This window comes from Globicephala melas, chromosome 1 (genome assembly GCF_963455315.2).
Source record: "Globicephala melas chromosome 1, mGloMel1.2, whole genome shotgun sequence".
In the NCBI taxonomy this organism is placed as follows: Eukaryota; Metazoa; Chordata; class Mammalia; order Artiodactyla; family Delphinidae; genus Globicephala; species Globicephala melas.
In genome coordinates, this window is record NC_083314.1 from 16,999,765 (window position 1) to 17,013,737 (window position 13,973).

Consider the following 13,973-nt stretch of genomic DNA (forward strand, 5'->3'; position numbering starts at 1 on the left):
TCAGAGGTTATGGGCTGAATTGTGTCCTCCTGCCACTGTCACCAAAATATATGTCCTAACCCTGAGGACCTTATTTGGAAATATGGTCATTGCCAGTGTAGTTAGTTAAGATGAGGTCATAGTGGAATGGGGGGGGGTGTCTTTAATCGGATACGACTAGCATTCTTGTAAGAAGAGTAGAAGAAAGACACACAGAGAGGAGAAGGCCGTGTGAAGACACAGAGATTCCCGGGACAGCCATGTGACAACAGAGGTAGGTATTGGAGTGATGCACCTAAAAGCCAAGGATTTCTGGCAAACACCGGAAGCTAGAAAGAGGTAAGGAAGGATTCTAGATTTCAGAGGGAGCATGGCCCCAGCTAAAACCTTGATTTCAAACTACGAGGATAAATTTCTGTTATTTTAAGCCACCTAGTCTGTGGTACTTTGCTCCAGCTGTCCTATGAAATGAATACACCCCGTTTGTGGGAATGAAGCACAGCCCCGTGTTGGAATGTCCCCAAAGCTCTCAAGCTCCACCATGAACAGCAAGTCATGGATGTCAAAGCACTGTAACTAGAGGTGATTGAAGGGGACAGCTGCTTCGCCATGAGAAATGGAAATAATCGTAACTAACGTTTATCGAGGGCTTCATACCTTCCAGGCACACATGACCTACACTAGCTCATTTAATCCCAAACAACTCTTTGAGTTAAATACTATTTCAATCCTCATTTTAGAAAAGAGAAAGCTGAGGCTCCCAGAGAGGAAATAATTTGCCCAATGTATTACAATAATGAGAAGAAGAGCCAGGATTTGAACCCAGTGGTACCTGACCCTAAAGCGCCTGCTCTCCATGTCAGCTTGGGAGAAGAGTCTTGGTGAGCCCAGGGATCTCATCAAGGGCTGACTCTTTCTTTAAGAGTCAGAGGCTTAGTTCAGTCCGTTGCCGCTGCAAGAGTGGGAACCATGGCTCTGCAGTGACAAACACAGGAGTCTGGCATTTGCTCTTGCAGCTGCCAAAAAGAATTAAACCAAGTGAATGAAAGCGCAGGAAAGGCAACAACAAAAATGCCAGCACCAGCAGCAGCAGGAGGGAGGGCCCAATTACTACTGGTTGAAGTGTGAGGAAAATTAAAGTTGGTGATGGTTCAAGGTTCTGTTGAAATTCCAAAGCAGTGGGCTTGCATAACCATGAAACATGGAAATTAAAGTATTACTGATGCTCACACTGTTTATTTCAGGACTTCATTTTCTGTCTCGCTTTGTCTCAACAAGTCTCAATTCAGTCACGCACTAACCACCACAGAGAAAGGAAAAAAGATAGAGATGTGTGTGAATGTGTGTGTGTGTAAAAATGTAAATAAATTAGGAACAGGGAAAACTACAAAAAGCATAATCTACTTTGCTTCTGGCTATGCCCATGAATATTAGGAGAACTGAAACAAATTGCAACCATGATAAGGTCCCAACAAATTAAAAACATTTTTCAGGCAAAAGCTTTCTGAATTCACCAACCAAAGCATTGATAACTTCTGAATCTTTGACAATAAGTCACTAGATACACTGAGCATTTCTTATGTCCCAGATGCAGACACAGTTAATCCCCAAACGAACCTTCCAAAGAAAGCACGATTATCACCATTTTGGAGAGGGAGAAACTGAGCTTACAGAACTGGAATAACTGGCACCAGGTAATAAAGCTACTAAGAGGAAGAAACAAGAATTGAAACCGGGGTTGATTGTCTGATCTGAAAGTTAGATCTCTAAGTCACTGTGTCATTTTTCTCCCGCTGTACTTCTGCCCTCTAGCTGACACTACCCACCCTGCATTGTTCAATGCCTTCCCTCCCCTTGGCACTTCTCATAGTTCTGTAAGTGCTACGTGTGTGTTGATGACTAATTGCACAGCTCTATTTTTCTCATACTAAAGATTTGAAGTTATCAAATCAGCAAAAGCAACCCAAGCTTACCTTCCCACACACTTGATGACAATGCCTTCTTCAGTGTGTTTGTACTATACTTGAGGCAAACAATGGTTTTTCCCATAGCCTTTTCAGAGCAGAGTGACTGCACAAAATTTCAACTAAGGCTCCTGTTCAATTTTCCTAACGCAGTACTCACTAGCCAACTTGTAGTCTGAAAATTAAAAAAAAAATTATATCTGCACACCAAAATCTGATTTCAATTAGTTCCCTTAAACAAAAGAACAGGCCAAAGATGGTTGTTGCTTACCCTACCCTTCCCCATCACAGAGCAACAGCAGTATAACACAGTAGGTCCTGGGGAGTATGGCAAAAGTAGATTGTTTTTATGCCTCGTCCTTTCAGAATATGGATAAAAGACTAAAAGATCAAATTCAGCAAAAGAAATGCCCTTAAGTAATAAGATCATCTTTTTAAAAGTTCAGAAACTTTGTAAAGATTTAAAAAAATGAAAAAAGTAAGAAAGTGAATTGGAAAACAATATACAGATTCTCAAGTTCAGTCTGAATAAACAATATTTGGAGAAAATTTTGCCTCACTGATCATGATACTTTCTGATCAATTGACAAGGATGGTTATAGAAAAAGAGTTCTGGGTCAGAGATGGTGCTAAATGTTCACCATATCCTGTTTCATATTCCTCATTCCTGAAAATAATAAAAAGCTGTATTTTCCCACCCCTCGAAGGGTGGTGAAGGCATAGGATGAGTTCTAGCCAACAAATTGTGAACAGAAGTGACAAGTCACTTCCAGGATGAGGTGCCACATGGAGGAAATTCAATTCTCTATCGCTCTCCCTCAGTGATCAAGGAGGTCTCTTACCGAGATGCTAGAGACATAAAATCCCCTGCATTGTTGAGCTCTGGAAATGTTGCCCTGGAGAGTCACCAGAACCTGTAGCAGATTTCATGCAAGTGAGGAGTATAATTCAACAGGAAAACCATTTGAGCCTGGTGTTTTCTTTGTGGAAAGGGTTTTAATAAGGAACTTTGTTTCTTTAATAAGTGGAGTGATATCTTGAAATTAAAGTATTACTGATGCTCACAATGTGTATTTCAGGATGCCATTCTCTATCTCACTTTCTCACAACAAATCTTGATTCAGTCATGCACTTACCACCATATTTATACAGGAAACGTTGTCCATTTTTCTCTATTTTTAATCTCTTTTTTTGTATTTCATTGACTATTTTACTCTTGTATTTATTGTTTCCTTCTTTCTACCTCTTTTGGATTTGCATTATTTTTTTTCCAGCTCCCTAAGGTGGAAAGGTGTTAATGACTTCTTGGGTCATTGATATTAGACTTTTCTTTTTCAATGTGAGTATTTAATATTCCATGTGTATTTGAAAAAAAGTACATTCTCCACCTGTTGGCTGGAGTGTTTTCTGACAATTAGGTAAAGATGATTGATGGCATTGTTTATTGAAATCTATATCTGTAATATCTTTTTCCTTCAGTTGTCCTATTGATTGCTTAGAAGAGGGTATTAAGAATCTTTCACTATAATTGTGGATTTTTCTATCTTTCCCTTTGATTCTGTCAATTTTTGTTTCAGGCGTTTTGAAGTGCTGTTATTGATATTAGGTACACATATATGTCTTCCTGATGAATTGGTCCTTTCATCATTATGAAATATCCCTCTATCTCTGGGAATCTCTTGTCCTGACATATTCTTTGTCTGATATTGATAGTCACTCTAGCCTTCCATTTGCTTTCAACTTATTTGTGTTTTATATTTAAAGTACATATCTTACAGACAGAATGTAGTTGGGTCTTTTTAAAAATCTAATATGACAATGCCTTTTAACTGGAGTGCTTAGAGCATCTACACTTAATATCAGTTTTGAGATAGTTGGATTTAGGTCTACCATTTTACTATATGCTTTTTGGTTGTCCCCTCAATTTTTGTTCCTTAGTTCCTCCTTTTCTGACTTCTTCTAGATTAACTGAATATTTTTAGAATTCAATTATAATGTATGTATTGAATTTTTATCAATATCTCTTTAAATTTTTTTGTTGTTGAGATTACAACAAACCTTTGACTTTTTAGAGTCTACTTAGTGTTAATATTGCATTACTTCCCAAAAAATGTAAGAGGTTTCAAATATGTATGGCCATTTACTTCTTTTCTTTGTCCTTTATGCTAAATTTGTCACATGCATTACATCTATATACATTGCAAAACTCCATAATAAATTATTGTTATTTTTACTTTAAAATCTTCTTTTAACTAAGAGGAAAGTATTGTCTATTATATTTGACATTATATTTATGAAGTCCAGGGCTCTTCATTTCTTCCTGAAGACCTGAGTTCCCATCTGGCATCATTTCTTTTCATCTTGAAGAACTCCCTTTAGCACTTTTTATAGTGTGGGTTTGCTGGTGACAAACTCTCCTACTTTCTTTTTATCTGAAAATGTTTTTGTTTTGAGTTCATTCATTTTTTTCAGCTTTATTAAGGCATAATTCATTCTTGAAGAATATTTTTACTCGATATAAAGTTCTGCTTTGAGAGTTTTTTCTATGTAGCCCTTAGAAATGTTGTTCCACTCTTTTCTGGCCTTCGCTGTGACTTATGAGAAGTCACAAATGGTTTTAATCAAATTGTTCACCTGAATGACTGTGTCTTTTTTCCTCTGCCTGCTTTCCAGATTTTCTCTTTATCTTCGCTTTTAGTAGTTTGACTGTGATATGCATAGTTGATTTTCTTTGCATTTATATCTTTCTCATTCACAGAACTTTTTGAATCTAAAATTAATTTTTAAAAAAATTTTATTAATTTGGTTAACTTCAGTAATTGTTTCCTCAAACTTTTTTCTCTATTATCTATCTCCTCTTTTTATGAGGCTACAATTAGCCTTTTTGAAATTATCCCACTGGGTCCTAAGACTTTGTTCTTTCTTTTTAAAAAACTGTTTTTTCCTCTGTTGTTTAGATTGAATAATTTAAACTCATCTATTTCTATGCTTACTATCTTTTTGTTCTATCATTTCCAACCTGCTCTTAAGCCCATCCAGTGATTTTTTTTATTCCAGATATTTTATTTTTCAGTTCTAGAAGCTTATATTGATTTCTTATAGCTTATATTTCTCTGTTAGGATTTCATATCTTTTCAATAATAATGAACATACTTTTCTTTTCATTTTAATTTTTCTGCCTGCGTCAGGTCTTAGTTGTGGCACTTGGGATCTTCGTTGAGGCATGCAGGCTCTTTCATTGTGGCGCAAGGACTTCTCTCTAGTTGTGGCGTGTGGGCTCCAGGGCACATGGGCTCTATAGTTTGCAGCAGGAGGGCTCTCTAGTTGAGGCATGTGGGCTCAGTAGTTGTGGTGCGCAGGCTTAGTTGGCCCGCAGCATGTGGGATCTTAGCTCCCTGACCAGGGACAGAACGCACACCCCTGCATTGGAAGGTGGATTCTTTACCACTGGACCACCAGGGACGTCCCTGAACATAGTTTTCTTTCTTTCTTTTTTTTTTAGCATAGTTGTAATAGTTGCTTTAAAATCCTTGCCTGCTAATTTCAAACTTAATTTTTTTTTCTGGATATTGTGATTTTTATTTTTTTGTGGTATGCGGGCCTCTCACTGTTGTGGCCTCTCCCGTTGTGGAGCACAGACTCCGGACGCGCAGGCTCAGCGGCCATGGCTCACGGGCCCAGCCGCTCCACGGCATGTGGGATCTTCCCGGACCAGGGCATGAACCTATGTCCCCTGCATCGGCAGACAGACTCTCAACCACTGCGCCACCAGGGAAGCCCTATTGTGATTTTTTTTTTTTTATTGTGGAGACTCTGGATTATGTTATTTCCTTCAAAGAGTATTAATCATTTTATAGCAGATAGTTAAACTGGCTGGAACTCAAACTACAAATTCTCTCTACCCTGCACTCGACAGCAGCAGACTCCCTTTTCCATTCTTTTAGCCTTTGTTATGTTGTTTGGAGTCTGTTCTTGAAGCCAGAAGTCTGGTGATTTTCTAGCTAAGTCTGATGATTTTCAGCCCTACAGAGTTTACACTGGGGACTGCTGTCACCTTAAGAGTATTTAAAGATTTGGAAACTCACTCAGCGTTCTTCCCTTCTTCTAAGTGTTGAGTCCACTCTAGTATTTTCCTGGTTTGGTCATTTTCATGAGCCTTCAGGTATTAGTTCTTTAAATTTCATCCAGTGTTTACAAGTATTACTTGCTGTAGGGTTAGTCCAATAGGACCTACTTGGCTATTTTGAGAAGTAACACCTCCCATGAGTGAGGAATAAGCTTTGTGTTACCTACAGGTATTAGGAAGCGACTTGTACTGCAGCATGATTTAGGCTGTCTTGACTACTACAAGGTACCAACTACAGTATTTTTGTTTTTATTTTAAAATAATTCAGTTTGTTTTGGAAGCAGAGCTTCTTGAGTTTTTATATAAGGTGTTTAAAAGTATAATGTCATTTTTATTGGCTTTCATAAATTTGCTGTGGGACATTGATCTTGCAAAATAAAATTTGTTAGTCATGGTACTTTTCACAAGAGTAACCCTGGCAAAGTTAATTGATTATTTTATTCAACACTGATTTTCTTAATATTAGTACCATACCTTCCTGCCCATTGAGACATCCTTAATTTTTTTCCTTGCAATTTAAATTATTCTAGACATTTTATATTTTTAAAACGTAAAGCTTTAAACCAAACCAGCTAATTCTTCATGTAAGTATTTTATTTTGTTATAGAATGATGCTGCACTTCTTTCCCTCTCTATAATCTATCTCTACTCCTTCCCCTCACAGGAACCTGCATTGATAAAGCTAATTTCATTTCAAACACTCAATAGAATTATAATAGTAATTAAATCGCTTTTACTTTGAGCTTTTATTTAACATTCACTGATAAATTATCAACGCCCCACTATTCACAAATCTATCATTTCCCTCCAATCTTTGATAGGTGAGGGTAGGGCTACCTGTGGTTCACATATTCACTGTTAGTAAATAAAACATGCAGTGTCTAGGAAATTATATAATATTGTCCAACTTCACACATTGGGATCATATACTTTAAGTTATAAAAAAATTCTCAAGACAAGTTGGGGATTTAGGTAATTGCCCAAATTCTCTACTGGATTCAAGAATCTCAATTCTCCATTCTTAAGTATCTTCCTGTAATTTAAGAAAAACAGAGAAGTTTTGCTCCCATTTATTGCCTATCTCTTCTTCCATTCATTCATTTACTCTATGTCCTTTTTGTTTCTCACCCCTGTGGTCCCACCTTTTCCAGTTGGTTGTCAGTGTTGTTCCCAATGGCTCCCTACTTCAATGGCACAGGTTATTATAGGTTCTTTTTTTTTTTTTTTAATAGGAAAAGAGTAGAAGAGAAAGGAAACTTATTCTGCCCTCAGGGTGTGGGGTCAGTGAGAACATTTTTTTCACACTGCCTTGATTAATTATTCTATTAGCATTATGCAAGCAAGTCTGCACCCTTCTCATATTCTCACCTGGTATGCCTTCTAACCTGACAGAAGAAAGGAGAAGGGGAAAAAACTAAACCATTATGACACCTACACCAGGTGTTGCAATAGGTACATTGGAGCAGTGGTGAATGAAAGCTTGGTCTAGTGGAAAGTCAAGTATATATACAAATAATTCTAACATAATGTGGAATAGATCAGGGCTGCAGGATTTACAACATTATCAAGTACTGGGAAAGGAGTATAACTCTGTTACTTTGCCTAGAGGGTTTCAGACAGTTTTAAACACAAGGATATGACATTTGAACTGAATTGAACTGAATCACACCATTAGCCCTTAGTATGACAATTCTTTCTACCTGCAGAATCCTTTCTCAACTCTTTCCGACACTACTGACTGACACTATTCTTCAGGCATTTGCCTAAGTGTTACCCAGTTACAAGAATCTTCATGATCTTCAAGAATCTTCATGATTCTTCAAGAATCTTCAGTGATGATGAACTCTACCACTCTCTATCACAGCTCCCTCTTAATTTTCTTCCTACAGTTAATCACCTTCTTTATTGATGATATATTTAATCATTTTTTGCATTCATTCATTTACAGTCTGTTTCATCAACTTGAATGTAGGCTCCCTGAGGGTAGGAATCTGCATCTTAGTCACTATTATATTCCTGGTGCCTAGCCTCATGTCTGGCACATAGCAACTGCTGGATAAATTTGATCAAATTAATTTTAATCTAGCTGTGTGTTTTTATGTCTATCATCTCCATTAGATTGTGAACCTCTAAATAGAAACCAGTTGTAATCATTTTGCAATTTCTTTTTTGTACAGCAATTCCTCCTGTCCTCTCATACGTGGTAGGAGCTCAAGAAGTTCTTTGTGCATAAATAAATACACAGATTATTCCATTATCCACTACTTTTATTGGAAGGAAGGTTAAAAAAAATTCTAGGCTGGAATTTAAAAAAATTTATCAGAAAGTTTAAGGAAAACATAAGTTGTGTTACTCCAACTTAAGCAAAAACGGTTCTGCCATCTCACAGGAAGAAAAACAAAGACAATCTCTGAGACCACTTTCTATATTTTATTGGAGATAAGATAGTGACAAGATGAAATATTCAAGAATGTGACCAATAAATAGAATGCTGTTGAAAATGTTTTGATTTTTATCCTTGGACATATCTTGGTATATTAGCAGTTTACAAGGTGACAAGAGATGACATTTCCTCCCTGCCAATGTTTGTACATTCTCTTTGCCTGAAATGTGGCAAACATCTTGAATTTATTCCTTGATGTCTCAATTTTAACTTCACGAGGCCCTTCAAGTGGCAATTCTACCAGCATGAAGATGAGTCAGAGCCAACAGAAGTATAAACTTTTAAGAGTAAGCACTGTCTGATTTTAAAACCTATACTTGCCCGTAATAAAACTGTTTTTTAGTTTTATGCCTTAGTAGGACTTTTTAAAGTCTAGTACCCATTTCCTATCATAATAATCTTGGAGTCCTTGACCAGGGTTAAAGAAACCGCTATAAAGGTCAACTGAATGATAATTAAACATCTGGCCAGAGCCTTTGCTGTTGAGTCCATTCAAAATGAACAAATATTGAATACCTACTACGGGCACAGCCGGAATCAAATAGATATCACTGGTTCTGTCATTGTGTGCAGTCTGGTGGGAGATGCTGGCATCAAAGCAGGCAATTACAGTTCCAACATGGTGAAGGCTAGAACAGGGTATACGTGTGATGCCATGATAGCTCTTAGGAGGGGCACCTAATCTACACGCAACCAGGAAGAGCATTCCCCAGCTGCATGTCAAATGCTATAAAAGATATCTTGACCCTGGTTTATTTTTTTCCAGAATAATCTGTATCTTCAGAGTAGCTTTTCTTTAAGCACTGCCATCACACTCTTATTTATTGAATTTTATCCTTAGAATACTCAGTGGTAATTGATACTCAATCTATCCTATGTCTAAATTAAGCTGGTGCTCACATAACAAAGCCACCTCTGAACTCCAGGTTATGAGAGTTCCCTGCTGCTAAAAAGACACATGTTTAGGCTAGTTTTTTGTCGCTCAATAACTAATCTTCAGTGTGTGAGAACCAAGACTGATCTGCTTTATATCTCCAGAGTAATTATTATAGCAAGTATCTGGTGCATCAAAATTTTTGAATTGGTGGGGTCTGAATTTATGAGATGAACTAAACTCGATACAGAAAAGCAATTAAATTTTGTAAAGCATAGGTAAGAGAGAAAAGCTTAAACCACATCAGAATAATACCAAACTCTTATGTGGCATATCTGGAGAAGTTGCAAGGTAGAGATCTCACGGAGATACTGGCCATTGGAGATAATATGGTCAGATTAAAAAATTCTATCTACCCTACTCACATGACCCACTAGTACTGAGCAATTACTCTCTCCCAGCAACCAGGGCAATTATAGCTTATTGTATGTATTGGCTTAGGTGTTTTTCTTTACTATTAGACTGAGAGTTTCTTGACAGTTGGGATCAACTGGTCGTGCAGTTGAATCCTAACACCTAACATAGTAGTAACATGACTGTGGTACATAAGGCAGGTTCGATCAACCTGTATTTGACAGTATTAATTATACTGTCAAATAATTAATTGATTGGTTGAACAATTAATTAAAAATGCTGAACATTAAGCAAATTGAATAGCTCCCTGAAGACAGCTATCTCTGTGGACTGTTTTGTTCAAGTTTGATTCCAGAGCACTTAAAGACACTCAATACATATTTGTTGAATGAGTGAGCAGAGTCACTCATGTCTAAGTACAGTAATGTAGATGTGTCTCTACAGACAAAACTTTATCAACAGAGTGAGAATCCTGCAGATATCTAAAAGATGCTTAGAGTTGCAGGAAGAACCCATAGAGGCTACTTAATTCAAATTCTCATGTGTCAGTTGAAGAAGAAGAAGCTTCCTTAACCTGGATATTCCCTTTGCTTGTCCACTCTGGTGCTGAACTTCAGGAACAAGCAGTGGAAAGTATATCTTGCATAGGCAGAAGAATAAGAAATAGGGTTTTTCAGCCTCCAACCAAGAAACATAGTTTACTTATTTAGGATGGAATTTTATTTGCACGTCAAGATCTATCCAGCTAGGATTAGAGCCATGTGAGAAAGAAAAAAAAAAAATCCCAGCCATCATAGCACTGGCAAAAAAACACATTTTCACAGGTTAGCAATAAAGCAAAACATTTTTCATTCTTGCCTCAAATTTTTGGCACAGTCAGGGGACAATTTTCTCAAATAGATGGGAAGAGCAAAGGGGATGACAATATGTAAGTGGAGTGATCATAAACACTGGAAAAGGACGAATATTCTAGATGCTGGTCAAAGGCCTGATTTTTTGAGGCGTCCTTAGCAGGGTTTCTTGCTTGCTTTCCGCGTCTGTTTCTTTCTTTCCTTTTTACTGAAAGGCATATTTTCCTATCCATTAAGATTTATAGTTTTCTGCCAACTACTTCACTGGAACAAGTTTTCCCTTTAATTTAACAATGCACATATTAGACTGTAATGTACCCATAAAAACTTCTTCTCAGATAGTGCATTTCTTTAGGACTCAAGACAAATAGAAATGCAGTATATGCCATTTGAAAGCAAGTATCCCTCCCACTTATTTATTAGGCGAGTGTGTTGGTGCCACCGTCGTTTCACCAGGAAGGTCAAATTCAATAAATTAAACATCTCCAGGTTGGGACAAGCATATAATCTAATGGTTTTCCAGAAAAATAGGACTGTCATTGACTTCTCTGGCTCATTTGATCTTCTGTATGGCTTACCCGTTAGCTGGGCTCCAAGAAATCCATCTTCATTTTCCTATCGTTGCCAGACCCATGGACTTGGTGGCATTCACCACAGCACTCTAAAAAAAATGAAGGTTTAAAGAAGGGATTTAAAAGGAGAGAAAATTTCTTAATCATGCTTTCATAACTTTTGGTGAACAGTTGGTTTAAATTTCCAAATCACTCTTTTCAAAAGGATAGTATCAAAACACATGCAAAAAATAAAAGTCTAAATAAAGCACAATAAATTATTTCACTGCTAAGGTATTAGATTTCAAAGAGAGAAAAGAGTATACATAAGGATATTAGAGTGGACTCTATTGGATCTTTGGGAATTGCTGTCAGATATTGATGAAAACAGAGAGACTGTAGGAGATCAGATAAAAGAGAGAAATGATTACATTTGGAAGAACAATGTGGACTACGTGGCCAACAGAGATTTCAAATGTAAGCTAATAGCAACCCACGAAAGAACAAAGTTGGAGCCAGTCCCACATCTTTAACCACATTTACAATCATTCAGCATCTGTAAAAATTTTTACATAGCATTTTTCCTCATTTCAAAATTTTCAAAATACATATTTAATAGGTTTAGCATGTCAGTCAGTCATTTCATCCACGGGCAGTGAAAAGGATTTGTGTTTTTTAAAAATGATCTGGGTTTTGATGCCGCTGCCCTTTCAGCTCTGCCCCAGCCAGCTGGAATCGCGGCTGATTCACAGCCCAGTGATGCTGTAAACAATGTGTTCTGTACATTTCAGCATCCACGCTGCTGAGAAAACCCATCATCTTATACTTTCATCTTCTTTCTCCCAAGTTTCACACCCCAGCAACCTGGAACAGAGGGAGTGCATTTTCAGATTGCTTACTGTTCTCCTTACCTTACCAAAAATCACCAAAGAGAAAAAAAAGATAAAGATTTTCCCAAAACATGTTCTCCTATCTGATAGGAATATTAACCGTTCTATTCAAAATGATCAAAGATGACTCAAACTGAAACAAAATTTGAGAAAATAATAATTGAAAAGCCAGCTGGGACAGTAATTGGGAAATTGAGCTGGGTCGGCCAGTTCTGCAAAAGCAGGGCTGTCAAGTACACCTGGACTGAAAGCCCCATTTGTGATGATCTCATTATACTGAGACAACTTGAAGTGGTCACAGCACGAGTGGCTGTCTGTTTCATTTCAACTATATAGATGTTACTTCATCACAAGATGCAAGCTTTCCAAAGTACCCCCAGTTGCATTCCATCCTTTCTTTCTATCCCTAGTTGTCTGTATTTACACCAAGTCAACAATTGAAAAGAAGAAAGATAGTATTAACAGATGTCAAAGGCACGCTAGAAGGGCATTCTGAACCAATTAATTAATAGCATAGCTCCTACTCCTCCTATAGCCTAGGATCAATTACAACAGAGATTTGCTTCTGGATGGAGCATCAGTACTTCTATTATGGGGTAAAAGCACCTCAACTAATAGCTGATTGTCTTTGAATTGGAGAGTTTTCCTATCTTTGTGGGCAATAGAAAAGAAATACAAGAGAAATTTGTAGGTGAAAGCCTCTCAATGCTACCCAAATTTTACTATCATTTATAAACCCTAAACTGACTTGATATCAAAACTTTGGTGTTGCATAAACAGAGTTTTGGAAAGTTTTTCCACTCAGCTCATTTCATCTGCCATCTGTGACAACTCCATATTGACTCCATATTTATGTGACTCTATATTCCAGAGGTTTATAACAGAATACTGTGACTTGCCGTTGAATTACAAAAAGAATTATGCAAATATGGTATAACACAGAGCATTTCCTTAGTGGAGATAGTTTAGGAAGGGGGTTTATTTTCCTGATTTTCTTTCTCAGATATAAAGTCTTCCCAATTTTACTGGAAGTAGAAAATGTAGCTCAGGGTAGTACAGCATTATTAGAAAATTTACATCTGTTGGTACTTTTCAGTAATATCCCTGGGACAGATTTTGGAATTTGTTTCAATCTTGATTAGAGTTGACAAAATGAACAACAACAAAAAATATTTCTACACAATGGCAAATCCTTATTGAAAATAATACTGTTTTAGTTTGAAAAAAAAAAATTTCAAGGATAGCCTTCCACTTCGTATTTTGAAAGAAAAAAAAAAGTACTAGCGAGAATTAATGTCTTCCTCATAAGAAGTTACATTTTCTTCTGAGATGATTTAGATGTCAAGATGGTAGGGATATGGGCAAAATAAACTTTTAGTTAAAATGCCTTGCAATTCTATAATGAATTGATGTCATGGCTCTTTGGGTGTTTTTCTTCCCGGGGTCTCTTATCACCTTCTAATTTCTAGATAACAATCTAATATTGTGATTAAGTAAAAGTGCTCTGGGGTGAGACATCCTGGGCCTGAGATCTCAACCAATTCCTTACTAACTGTGAAATTAACAAGTTACTCAACTTTCCTTAGCCTCAGTTTCCTTAACTATAAAATAGTGGCCATATTTCTTCCATCGTAAAGTTGTTGTGAAATTGAGACAATGTGTAAAAAATGTTTCACTCACTGCCAAGTATATAGTAATTGTACTATATGTAATATTAAATTGGCAAAATTTTTATAAGAAGAGGGTGATTATCTGCTGCTTAGCAATCTGGCTAAGGAAAACTATAAGACTTGTAAAGTATGGAAGCTCTTTTCCCCCCAGGACAAGACCCTCAGCCTTCTAGCACGTGGTTACTGCTCATGACCTCTTCCTACACCCAGT

General features: G+C 37.0%; 1 long non-coding RNA gene across 2 annotated transcripts in view; it reads right to left on the bottom strand.

The window, feature by feature from the left end:
• Nucleotides 1-13,973, bottom strand: part of LOC115859547 (uncharacterized) — a 345,784-nt gene that overhangs the window by 124,195 nt on the left and 207,616 nt on the right. For both annotated transcript variants that reach the window (XR_009563647.1, XR_004042099.2), the window contains exon 3: nt 11,230-11,312. This is a non-coding gene — a long non-coding RNA (uncharacterized lncRNA). The remainder of the gene's footprint in view (nt 1-11,229; nt 11,313-13,973) is intronic.